Source organism: Oryza sativa, chromosome 11 (genome assembly GCF_034140825.1).
Source record: "Oryza sativa Japonica Group chromosome 11, ASM3414082v1".
NCBI lineage: Eukaryota > Viridiplantae > Streptophyta > Magnoliopsida > Poales > Poaceae > Oryza > Oryza sativa.
The window spans coordinates 9,597,459-9,611,441 of record NC_089045.1 but is presented as its reverse complement, the minus strand read 5'-3'; the positions used below and the strand labels follow the sequence as shown (position 1 = coordinate 9,611,441).

The 13,983-nt window shown below is 36.2% G+C and overlaps 1 pseudogene; it reads left to right on the top strand.

The window, feature by feature from the left end:
• Positions 1-2,733: 2,733 nt before the first annotated feature.
• On the top strand, positions 2,734-12,274 carry LOC107279297 (disease resistance protein RGA5-like; annotated as a pseudogene).
• Positions 12,275-13,983: the final 1,709 nt, after the last annotated feature.

Genomic DNA, 13,983 nt, shown 5'->3' with positions numbered 1-13,983 from the left:
TTGATGTTGTACCAACTGCTTTTGTCGTATTTTTTATAGAAATTATCGGTTTTACAATAATATAATTAACCGTATTTCTAAATACCATATAAATAATATATATGATCCATATATCTATTTTAGCGGTAGATTAGAAATCCATAAATCCTTAATTTGGGTAATGTCAATGATATACTTATAAACATGTGCTAAATAAATACTAAATAAATCCCCTCACTTAAAAGTAAGAAATAGTTCATCGGGTGATTAAAATGTTTGATTTGTATCCTAACTAGCCCCTCAAAGTCTATTTAGACAAAGGGCAACTTAGACTATCTCCAACAATACTGCCCTTAACAGGAGACCCATTGGACGTTATGCGTCACGCTGCGGCAAAAGGTCATGCACCTATTTCTTGCCTTCTCCAACAGGGAACGCAAAAGAAAACCCTGCAATGCAGATAGTTTCCTTCGCGGGCTTGCGATGAAGTTTCGGTCGAGGAGAGAGGACGCTCATATTTGGGTTCCGCCTCGCCTGGCACGCAAAATAGGTCCTTTGTATGGTAGCCTGTTGGACCATGTTTTTTCCTGCTACAGTAGCCCCTGGAGCACGTATTTTGGGTTTGGGTACTGCTATGCCTAGCCTAGCCTGTTGGAGATAGTCTTAGGCCCTGTTTAGGGGAGCTTGTCCCAGCTGCTTCTGCTAGAAACTGCCTCAAACAGTCCACAGTTTAGATTTTGAAAAATGAACTAAGAAGCCAGAAGCTGGAGAAGCTAGGTTTCAGAGCTTTTCCAGATTCTCAGAAGCTGGCTGCCAAACAGCTGCTTCTCAGAATCTAAAACTCCCCCAAACAGGTCCTTAGGGGCTTAAAATAGAGCATCTCCCAAGGGAGGAAAGCTAACTCAACCAAACACAAAGTCAACACAAAGACATTTGAAGCTGCGAAGTTGAGTGGATGACCACAACACAACTAGCTACAAGTTCTCAATTAAAGGATGTGATGAAATAGTTGGTTAGGTCTATATCACTAATGCAATGCCAAAATAACAATGCTTTTTCTTACTAAGATAATCGAAAGTGCATGCAAGCCCCCACTATTTGATTTGGACAATTAATGACAACACAACTAGAATTATCTAATGCTTTATTTTGTCCAATTGTTAGCACGAAAATAAGTATCCAGGCATGTCTTCTTGGTAAACCATTTTACTCTTTATCTTTATAGAGTTAGGATATGCTATACTATTAAAAGGGATGCCACATATATATAATTGAGTTTGACACTAGTGCTCAATGACTAATTTTCTTAAAGTGCCATTGCTTTTCTGGTCGGAATACCCAACAATCTTGTCGGAGTATCTATCATTCGGAATTTCCTCTTCTTTTTTTAAGGGCCAACCCAACTCTCTGCTGTGAGCTTTCAAGAAATATTGGAATATCCAATGTTTTGGATTGTCTGCAATTCTGGCAAATTGAAGTTTTCCCCTTGCTTTTAACTTTTATCGGAAACTTACCACATTGAGTTCAGAATGTTCATCATCCCGGAATATCCGAAACGCAAGCTAACTCGATCTTACCTAGAAGTTGGAATATCCAATCAATCTGGAATGTTTGATATTGTGATGAACTAAGTGTTGGTTACTCCCTCCCTCCCAAACTATATGGAATTTTGGGTGGGTGTGATCTAAAATATAAGGGATTTTAGGTGGATGTGACATATCCTAAAAACATAAACATAGATGGAGGGAGTACAAATGTACAATAACGTCTGCATAGAATGTTTGATGAACTCATGTGCTAGCCCAGCACCCCCCCCCACACCCACCCACCCACCCAAGCACACAACACAAACCCCACCCTAACCCAATCGCCGGCCGCCGCCGTAATCGCAATTTTGCCATCTTGAGGTCCACATCATCCCCTTCTCCTCTCCGCCGCCGCCGATCTGTGACCGCAACATCACAATCGCGTCGGTTTCTTATTTCGTTTCTCGATGCCCAAATCCCTCCAATCCCACATAGCAGCAGTTAAATTGCATCGATTTTATTTCGTTTCTCATTCTTACTGCCCAATATTGCGCATCACAACTGCACCAAGTTTGTCCATTATTACTCGCCTAATGTTTCCTGATTTGTTTTTTTCTCCCCTCCTCAACGGCTGAATTTTGTTCAGGTAAAAGGGATCATTTTTTTTTACAGGCTACAACAGCATGGTTATTGGGGGAACTGCAACATCACTGGTGAGACTGAAAACAAAAGAAACAAGCTTAACTGAATTTGTTCAGAAAAAATCATCAAAGCTAACCGAAATTTATTCAGATAGAAGGGATTGTTTTGTGATTTGAGATTGCAGGAGACACATCAACGTCAAAGATGGGAGATATTTCAGAGCACACAATCTTTTCGTCCAAGACTAGACCACATGATTTTGGAAATTGGTAGCCACAATGTTATAGAGAAAGTGAACTATGAATTTAAAGATATAAAGTTGTCCATTTCAATCTTCAAGCTGATCTGGTAAACAAAACGGGGAAAATATGTGGTGTAAACCACATATGAAGTGGAAACTTAGAAACTACCGTTGGATCAAAAAATGAACATCGGAGATTTGTTCATATCACCAGTAAAATTTTTACTCATGGGTGTATTTGCAAGTAAAACTTTTACTTATGATGACGTAAACGAATCTCGAAAGTCTATTTTTCGATCTAATGGTAGTTTCTATGTTTCCACTATATACCACCATATATTTTCCAAACTAAACGCGCTCAGTTAAAATAAAATGATTTCTATTCAACACCTGGGTGGATAGATTGAATTGCAGGCACAACAAGTCCAAGTCTCCATGAGATGGGTTCACTTGACTTGACTTCATAATAAGTTTGATAGCCTGGGAGCCCAGTAGTGGATTATCTTCTCTTCCACACAACTCTTCTTGATTATCTTCTTTCCTAGCTGTTGATATTGTCCTTCCTGTCAAGAAACCGAGGCAATTCATGGCGGGTGCACTGGTGAGCGCCTCTACAGGAGTCATGGAGTCTCTCCTCGGCAAGCTATCCAGTATGCTGGAAAAAGAGTATGCCAAGAAGAAAACAGTAGAGAAGGATGTGCTGTTCCTGCGAAACGAGCTGAGCAGCATGAACACCGTGATGCAGAAGTACGCGATGTTGAGTGAGCCCCACTTGCAAGTGAAGGCTTGGATGAAAGAGGTAAGGGAGCTGGCCTACGACATCGAGGACACCATTGACGCTTTCATGGCTCGGAGTGAAAAATCCAATGAGCCTACAGGTATCAGAGGATTTATCATCAACAATATCCTGAAACTGAGAGAGCTGCTCTCAAGCTGTACTATTTCTCAAGAGATTGAAAAACTCAAGAACCAAGTTCTCGAGGTGAACGATCGTAGAAAAAGGTATAAGCTTGATGTATCTGTGTCCATGGGTACCGGCTGTGAATCCATTGACCCTCGCCTGCCAGCGTTTTATTCCGGAGAGACGCTCCGGTGCCCTCTACTTGCAGTATTCTACTCCAAGTAGAATTAATCTCGACCGTTTATTTTAAAGGGTAAATTAGTAAAGTGCTAAAACCGAATAGGGGTAAATCTGACACTTAATTTTTTTCTCATTTGTGCGTCCTATGGTCAAGCGTCGCTCGATCCCTCTCCATCGAAGAGCAGAGTCGCTCTCCATCAAAAAGGAGAGCGCAGGGAAAGAAAAAGAAAAGCAGATCGCGAGGTCCGGCCACCGCCGGCGCTTGTGCATCGCGTTCCATAGATGTTTCTTGCTGTAGGTATTTGGTTTCCATTCAGCTTGATTGTTTCATGTGAAATTTAAATATATTAGTTATATATCTGAATATTACACACGATGGACAAATCGAAACACTCCAATCCAGCAATGACAGATACAAGGCAACGGAAGAATAATCCGGTATGTTTTTTACGTAGACTTTACAATTGCAATTACAACAAGTAATATACATTGAACCACGTACAAAAACGATGATATATACAGATAGGCACTTTCAAAACCACAAGCTGTTAATAAGCTATAGTTTTGAAAAAAAAACATGGCCATCAGTAACAAGCCAAAGCCACCCAAAGCCATCTTGAGATAATGAATTCACAGGAATTACAGGACATAGCACACCAGGAATCTCTCAAGCGTTGATTGACGTAGTGATCATTAGCTTGTCCACCTTGTCATGCTCAGCCATTCTGAACAAGCTCACTTGCTCCGGATTCAGTTTACTGGCATTCAACTTGAATCCCTTCTTCTAGGAGGAAAAATTATGACCAAGAACTGCAGAACTTAAGTAGACAAGCAGAAAAACTATTCGAGAACTAGAGGCCAACAAAAAAGAAGATTCAGTGCAGATGTTCGAGCTGCAAACCTACAAGCAGCAAGAAAAACAAATCAAATCTGACTTGCAAAGCAGAAAAAGAGTCTTCTCATGTCAGCTAATCCGTTGGAGAGCAGCGCTATAGCCAGCGAGAGGAGTCTTGGATGATGATTCGGAGGTCGAGAGATTGGTGGTCATTGGCTCTGGAGGCTGCGGGTTCCGCTTGGGAGGCGATGGATTGGGGGCTCGCCCTCGCGGCTGTGGGATCAACGGCGGGCGGAGATGGACAGGGCTGGAGCCGAGCGTGGGGGAGGAGGCCGACGACGAGGAAGGGGATAGCGAGGTGGACGAGGTCTTGGCGGCGGCCGGTGGCACGGTGCTGGGTCGGAGGCGGAGATCCGGGAGGCGAACTCGTCGGAAGGTGGGCCGACGCGGGGGAGCGGCAGAGAGGGCGCAGCTCTGGCGATCCCAGACGGAGATGCGAGCTCGTCGAGGGCGGCTGAGGCAGCCAGTGCGACGGAGGCGAGGAAGTAGGAGGCGTCGAGGGCGGTGGAGCAGGCGAGGTCGTCAAGGTGGTGATGGGAGCCGCAGGGTTCTCTCCGCATCGGCTCCAGATGCGCGATTCGGGAAGGACGAAAATATCCCTCCGCAGATAATTTTTCCTGGATAAAAGTACCCCTCCACGATTCTACTACCACTAAGTGTGGTGGTAGTAGAAATAGATCTGAACCATTGGATCAAATAAGATCAACGGTTCAGATTTTTTTCTACTCTAGGTAGAAGACACCGGAGTGAGACTCTTTATTCCGAGGTAGGTGGACTTGTTGGGATTGATGGGCCGAGGGACAAAATTATAAAGTTGCTAAGGGAGAATGCAGCTGATGAAGATTGTGGATTTGTTAATTGACTTAAGATGGTGTCTATCGCAGGGTTTGGAGGTTTGGGGAAAACTACTCTTGCCAAACAAGTTTATCAGAAAATCAAATGGCAGTTTGATTGTGCTGCTTTCGTGTTTGTATCTCAAATGCCAGACATGAAGAGGATTCTTTTGGATTTGCTTTCTGGACTTGGGGCTTCTGGTAATAGGGATGATGAGAGGCAACTCATTGACAAGATCAGAGAATTTCTCCATGACAAGAGGTTTGTGTTATTTCTACTACCTTTCTGTTATTTCTTCCTGCTATTTCGTATCCGGACTTATTGTATGAACTTGGGCCATAGGTATTTAATTGTCATTGATGATATCTGGAGCTTATCAGCTTGGGAAATCTTGAAGTGTGTATTGCCTGAGAATAATTCTGGCAGTAGAATAATTACAACTACACGTATTCTTGATATAGCGGCGTTATGTTGCTCTACCTTCAAAGGCAGTATTTACCGCCTGGAACCATTAAGTGAAAGTGACTCCAGAAGGTTGTTTTGTAAAAGAATTTTCCATGGTGAGCACTCCTGTCCATCACATCTAGTAGAACTTTCAAAAGCAATCTATCTATCTATTATCTCTTATCTATCTATCTATTATCTACTACATACTAAAAGTCCATTAATCTCCCTACAAATACTCCTAAGCCGCCATGTGGCGTTCCTACAAACGCTCTTAAGCCGCCACATGGTATTTTCCAATCTAACCGTTGATTTTCACTTAAATTGGTGGGCCCGTTATTTTAGACCATTAGATTAGATCTATTTAAAAAGTCATTGCTACACCCTTACTCCCTCCGGTTTCATTTTAATTGACGCTTTGGACAATGACACACTATATACCTTTGACCTTATTTTTCTATTATAATATATACAATAAATAAATAAATGCATGTTTACTTTTATTATAGTGTTTTGAAAGACAAATCTATATATGTTTTTCTAGTTTCTTTAAACTAAATATTTTTAAAGTTATTGATGGTGAAAGCTATAAAAGTTTAACCTTAACTTTGTCCAAAACGTCAATTAATATAGAACCAGAGGGAGTAACATATAAGCTTTATACATGAGAATTTTTACGAGAACAATTAACTTATATTTCGATCGGATATATAAACCCTTAAGTACTGTTGGCTTAAAAAGAACAAACAAACATACGTGCAGCTATAAAGCCAAAAAAGAGTACTACACTGTACGTTGAAACCGTATATACCGGAAAGTGCACACGAGTGGAACCGTCTATACCAGAAAATCTACGTACGAGCACATAATTGAAAAGAAAACAAAAACTTTAGGTACTGATTATTTAAAATTTAAAAGAACATACGTACGTACGATAAAAAAAACTATTAAAAAGGTACGGTTCACTAGAAAAAAAAATGTACGTATGCGATGCGTTAGTAGACAAAAATAGATAGTTTTTTAAAATAGTATTTTCTATAGTAGAAAAACAAAACTTATTACTCTACAAATATGGTAAAAAACGTACAATAAAAAAAATAATATATGTTTTCAGCTGCGCGGGCATTCTTCTTATTGGTGAGGCTTTAAAAAGTCGATCTTTTATTTATGCATGCAAGTGAAGTGGTACTGGATGAAATAATATATAGTCACTTTCTTTTTATAGTTTTTCATATCCGTTTAAATGACATACAAAGGATAGTAAATAGAACTTAGAAGAATATACATTTTACGAGTGAAGTAGATAACATACACTTAAATTCTAATTGTGATTTTTATCATAAATAACACAATGGTCCAAAATAGGTAAAAAATTGAACGTACGAATTAAAAGTTAAAAATTATGACAAATTAAAATATATTGTTACAAATAAATATATAATTTAGAAGGTTGTGGTTATTTATAAATTATTGTTGTAAATATTTTCATAAAGAGAAAAAGGGAGAAAAAGTAATCAAGAGGATAAACTTTCAACAAACGCTTCTAATCCGCCACATAGTACTCTATAATTGCTCATAGACCGACATATAGCACTCTAATAAATCATAGAAATTATATAAAAAAAAGCAAATCTACTAATTAATCGGTTTTCATTTAATCTGGTGGACCCATTATTTTCAACTATTAGATCTATCTTAGAAACTAGTTATTATATTTATCTGTAAAAAGGCCCACATCTTAATGCCTATACATGCACAGGTTTGTAGGTATTCCTTCTTAAGTACCTACGTAGAGTACGTACGCAACTATTTCTATGTACAGTACATACACATGCCGGGTCCCACATCCTTATTTTTCTCTTATCATCATTTAGATTAGATGGAAAATCAAACTAATAATTTAAATTAATATTAACTATACTTTAAGTTGTAAAAATATATGCTATTTCGAGTTGTATTCAAATTAAGCGCATGTCATTGAAACACCCATAAAAATATAAATAAATAAAAAGCATAGTTTATGTGATTGTTAAATTAAAATTACATTTTCCAAAATAAAAACAACTTCAAGTGTGTGTAGAATTTGAAAAATTACTCACTCTCTATTGTAAAAAATACTGATATGGGAAAAGGATGTTACTAAATTTATCATAAATATATTTTTACATATTATGTTTACTCTTTTCATACATTATTAGAAAATTGAAGTTTAAATATATTCATTTAACACCATGTCAATATCCTTTTCCTCCTACATAGCCTTCGTTCGATCTAGCTCATTGACGTAGCTTATCTAGGGCACACGAAAAGACACAAGTCATTAGCACAAGATCAATTGAGTATTAAATATTACAAGCTTCAAAATGGGTTTATTTGTATTTTTAGAAAAAAAATCTATAATAATAAATATTTTGTAAAATACGCACCATTTAGCAATTTGGTAAACGTGGTCATGATAAATAACGAAGTAGCCACTCTGATAAGCACTTCAGAACTTAACCATAAATTTATTACCTATGCACTAAAACTAAATATGTAGTACATAATATACTTTGTGAATCAAGAATAGTATAATATATCAATCGTATGTCTCCGATAAATCCTATAGTATGTAATAAGTTCTATATACAAACCAGTGTCACAATCGTCAAGTTATATTGTTTATGATACATACATGCACAATTCACTTAATAATTAGGATGATACTAAGTGGGAACCCATTAACAAAAAGATGATGGATATATAGAGGATGCCACAAAATCACAACAACCAATAGTTGACTGCAAGTTGATTGTGAGTATGAGCAATAGCGTTCCTATACTTCTACAAATACTTGTAAAATGTCATGTGATGCTCTAATAAATAGGAGGAAATTTTAGAAAAAATATAAGGGAAAAACAAAACATCTAGCCATCGATTTGCACTTAAACTGGTGAATCCATTATCTTCAACCATTAAATTAGATTTATTCAGATAAGCCCTCGCTCCTTAAAACTAGCTAATCTCTCTCTATGCACGTACATATACAATAGATGTCAAAAATAACGAAGAAGTGTGTGTATATGGTCCACCCCATCTTGTAGTTTTCTATTTCTTTCTTTGTGGCCCTAATGTTTTCCTCAAATTATGCATATATGTAGCGACCAATCTTTGCGAGGTTCACGAAGAAGCCACGCTGCCATGTCGCCGCTTATTGCCACCCTCGCCAATTTTCTTGAAAGTATTTTTTTTGACTAGCAATGTGAAAGGCAACTATACGCGGTCATATAAACGTGTGCACACCCACACTATGAATACACATATGAACACCCTACCTCCTTTGAGAGAAAAATATTTGTCAAAAAAAACATGAAAAAGAATGAACATACGAGAGACTACCATTCGAAAAAAACTTATGTACATATGTACAATCAAAAATGTCATATGGAATCATATTTTATCCTTTTTAATTATGTCATTCTCATATAAATTGTGTTAACAATTAGTAAAAATAATTTTGATAATATAGAGTATTTCCTTGTACATTACCCATGAACATGCATAGGTGAATTAGATGTATAATAAAAGAAAAAACATCAAAACTCATATTATGTTTGCAAAGGATGATGATGGTAAGTTTACATATAACCAAAACAAAGTGATTTTTGTTTGAATATGATAGACACTATCATTTACTATATCAAATTATATGGTCTATTTCACAATATAAATATTCCCTTCTTTTTATGGTAAGGTTACGAGGTAATCTATTGTTCCTATAGTTAATATGATGATATAAGACTTTTTTCAGTAGTTTTTTATATAAACAAAAATAAATTGCCTGCGCATCTGCGCGGGCTTCCTTCCTAGTTTTAAGAAAATGTGGTGGTTTGCCTTTGGCCATACTTCATATTGCTAGTTTGTTGGCAACCAAATCTAACACAAAGGAAGAGTGGGAGTTGGTGCTAAATTCTATTGGCTCAGCACTGGAAAATAGCCATACTCTACAAGGTCTGAAAAAGATACCACTCCCTCCGTTTTAAAATATTTGACACCGTTGACTTTTTTTTATATGTGTTTGACCATTTGTCTTATTCAAAAAATTTAAGTAATTATTTATTCTTTTCATATCAATTTGATTCATTGTTAAATATATTTTTATGTACACATATAGTTTTACATATTTCACAAATTTTTTTAATAAGACGAACGGTCAAACATGTGCTAAAAAGTCAATGGTGTCAAACATTTTGAAATGAACGGAGTATTACTTAGTTTCTATGATTTGCCTCCACATTTGAAGACTTGCTTACTATATCTCAGTATATATCCAGAGGACTAGAAGATTAGCCCCAAAAAGTTAATAAGGAAATGGATAGCTGAAGGATTTATTGCTGAAGACAGGTGTAACAGATTGGACCAAGTAGCGGAGAGTTACTTTAACGAGCTTATCAATAGAAGTATGATCTTACCTGTGAGCATTGCATATGATGGCAGTATACAAATTTGTCAAGTTCATGACTTGGTTCTTAACATTATCATTTCCATGTCGAAAGAAGATAATTTCGTCACAGTAATAGATGGACAAAAGTGCAGCTCTTTGCCGGAAAAGATCCATCGACTGTCCCTCCAGTTCAACGATTCTGAAGATGCTGTAATCCCAGCCAACATAACAAACAAAAATTCTGTCCGTTCAATCAGTGTGTTTGGGTCTACTAAGCAAGTACCATATTTTATGAATCTTCAATCTTTGCGAGTGTTGGACTTAGGTTATTGTACATTGTTACAGAATCACCACATTGAATGTTTAGGAAGTATGCTTCAACTTAGGTATCTGGTTCTTCATTCTCAATTTATCACTGAACTTCCTGGTGAAATTGGGAACTTGCAACATTTAGAGATGTTAGATGTCACATTATGTTCCATACAAGCCCTTCCAGATACCATTGTTCGATTATAGAAACTCGTGTGCCTATATGTGAGTACTAAAGCGAGACTACCAGAAAGGATTGGAACTATGCAAAGTTTAGAGGAGCTGTTCCACATCTCAAGCAACTCAATAAGATTCGTTGAGGATCTTAAATGTCTGACCAAACTGAGAGATCTTGCGATTTCTGTTGAAGACCCTGTCGGGACAGAGGGTTATAAGTTGCGATGCAGGGAAGCAGTGCTATCATCCCTTACTGAATTGGGCTGACACAACCTGCAGTCACTCTCACTGAATTAATTACAAAGGAGATGAGAATTTCATTCTAGATTCATCGATGGGTTCATGCTTCTCAACTCAGCGTCTCCGGAAACTTATCATTGGGAAAACTCTTGCCAGGGTGCCAGAGTGGATTAGCATATTTGACAATCTCATACACCTGCAACTGTACATCTCAGGAATGGAGAAGAGTGACATTAACATACTCAAAGGAATCTCCACTCTGCTCTTTCTCCGCCTCGTATTTACAGGGCATGCTCCTCATGGAAGGATAGTCATCGACAACCGAGGATTTCAAGCTCTCAAGGAATTATATCTTCTATGTTTCGTTCCTGGGATATGGCCAGTGTTCGAGCCAGGAGCTATGCAAGAATTACAGAAGTATCACCTCACCTTCAAGCTACTGAAAGTTCATTGCAGTAGTGGTGTTTTGGACTTCGGTCTGCAGCACCTTTCAAGCCTCCAGCACATGAGTGCGATTATCGTTCCATCTGGTGCTACCAGTGAGGACACATTTGCTGCAGAGGATGCCATCAGGAGTGCTACAAGTATCCATCCCAACCAACCAACAAATTTTTATCCAGTAAAAAAAATTGGTAACTGCTTTTTTTTTTTGGGAAACAGTATTTGAGACTTTAGTTTCACTAGAAAGGTGCGCGGGCATCTTGTATAATGTGTTTGAAATTTTATTACAAATGTTTGTGTTGGTGAGCTTTAATTAAAATATCTTTTCTACTGTATTACAATTTATTTGGGATTACTTTGAATGTTGGCTATGATTTTCTAATTATCCTTGCAGCAAAAAAAATTTGTAAACTAAAATTGTGTGAAACCATGCAGTTTTGAACCTATGAGAAATATTGTGTTGCCGCCATGAAGTTGGTTTCTTTGAAACTATATATACCTTTAATTAATAATGGATATCATAGTCTTTTTTTCCTCCTCGTTAGCTATAACCCAAATACCTTACGATGGTTCACTACTACCTGTGAAATTCCTTGATTTTTTTTCTAATTTGTTTAGCTATAATATGTATTAACATAATAGAGATGTACAAATAATCCAATATCTAAGAATAACATGACCACTTAACTAATGATAAGTTACATGTAGAATGTTGTGCTTACATAACGAAAGTTTTCAAGACTTTCTCTATTTAATTATATGTGTTAATCGACCAATAAATACATAGATTATATGCCACATAGATTAGCCTTGCGTTTTTAATTGTATGTAGGGTGTATATTATTGAGGTTTTTCAATTTTTGTTTATCATTTTGTTTTATACATGTATTTTTTCCAATTTAAAGAAAAGTCATGAAGACATAGTTTTAATTTTATACCATGAGATTGTACACCTAATATAATTATTTATGTTTATGAACTGATATACAATTATATCTCTTATAATCTATATTGCCAGTTGCCCTTCTCCTACACTACATGATAGCATAGCTGTTCATCGGATCTCACATAGTCATTTTGATACACAATAAGCTTATCAATATACTTGACTTATTGGAGAATAGCGGTTTGTAAGTAGAATTGATAAAATGGGTTTGAGTGTCATACAAAATTAGTACGTAAGGTAAGCCATATATGGGTCGAGTACGCTAGATGTTATATACTTTATACAAAGATTAGATTAATAAGGCTTAAACTCCAAAGAATGAAGAGGAAAATACTGACATACATGCTCCATATTCTGCCTAATTAAGATATATCGATAAAGTTTTGAAGAAAACATTTGATGATTTCTTTTTATAATGAATTCACTTTAATTATTAAAATCATATCCAAATATTTGTCATGACAAATCTAATTAATATTGTTTGGATATATGGATATTTTAGAATGATGGTAATATTTTTTTTGAAATGCTAATCGCAATTAAAATATTTTTATTTTACAATATCATAGATTTCTTTTAATATTAAACATATAATGATGTCAAAATATTTTTCATGGTAGATTTAATTAACATTATTTTGTTTCATAAAAGATAACATTATTTTGATATACCGATATTTAGAATGGAGGTGTTTTTTTTGGGAGTGGAGTGCTTATTACAATTAATTTATTTTATTTTGTGATATTACAGTTAATATCTAATTATATTTTTAAGTGATATATGATGATATGATCCACATTATCATGTTCTTCGTAAACCTTTTTACAACTGAGATGGTATATCAAAAGGAGGTTAGGATAGGATTTTTTTTAATGTTACTCGCCATTTAAGTTCTTTTTATATTTGTCATATCATAGATCTAACTTATTTATGCACGTTTTGTGAAGTGATACATTATCATATTTTCTATTTTATATAACAATTTTAATGGCATGGATATGATAAAAACGCAAGTTAAATTACAGGTTATATTGCCTTTTAATTGTTAATGAACTGCAACGGATACAATAATATAGAAGAGTAAAAATATTTATGTGTAATTAAAAGTTATGACTACATTTTTTGAGAAATTATGGTTATTTAAAATTTTAATAACTAAAGGAAAGGAAGAAGGGGAGAGCAGATAGAAGGGGAGGGAGGAGCACGTACGTATGTTACGTACGGAACGTATTCGAAGGGTGGGCTGTGGGCCGGTGCAAGAAGAGGAGAGGGAGGTGGGCCATGGATTTTTTTAAAGATAAATCTGATAAATTTAATTGATTTTGATGTCCATCTCCCGTGTGATTTTTTCTATGGCATTTGACATTTTTTTTGGCCGCTATGCACCACTTGTGATGTGAGCGGTAGCTCACGGCCTGTGTCAGCTAGCCCATGCATTCACTATGATGGAGAAACATGGTGGCAACGCGGCCTCTGACTGGCGAGCCGGCCGCCGGCAGTACGGCCAATGCTATTCGGCAAGCGACACCATCCCTCTCGTCATCGTGAAATATAAAATTACAATCCTATATAACTAAAATTATATTTGTATATTTAGTTGATATGATATGTAAGTGTATTGTAATTTTGATAAAAATAATGTGTAAGTAAATATGTATTTGTTATTTCTTTAAAATATAATATTACAGTCCTATATAGCTAAAATTACATTTGTAATTTCAGTTGATATGACATGTAAGTGTACTATAATTTTGGTATATATAAATATGTATTTGTTATTTTCTTTAAAATATAAAATTAGAGTA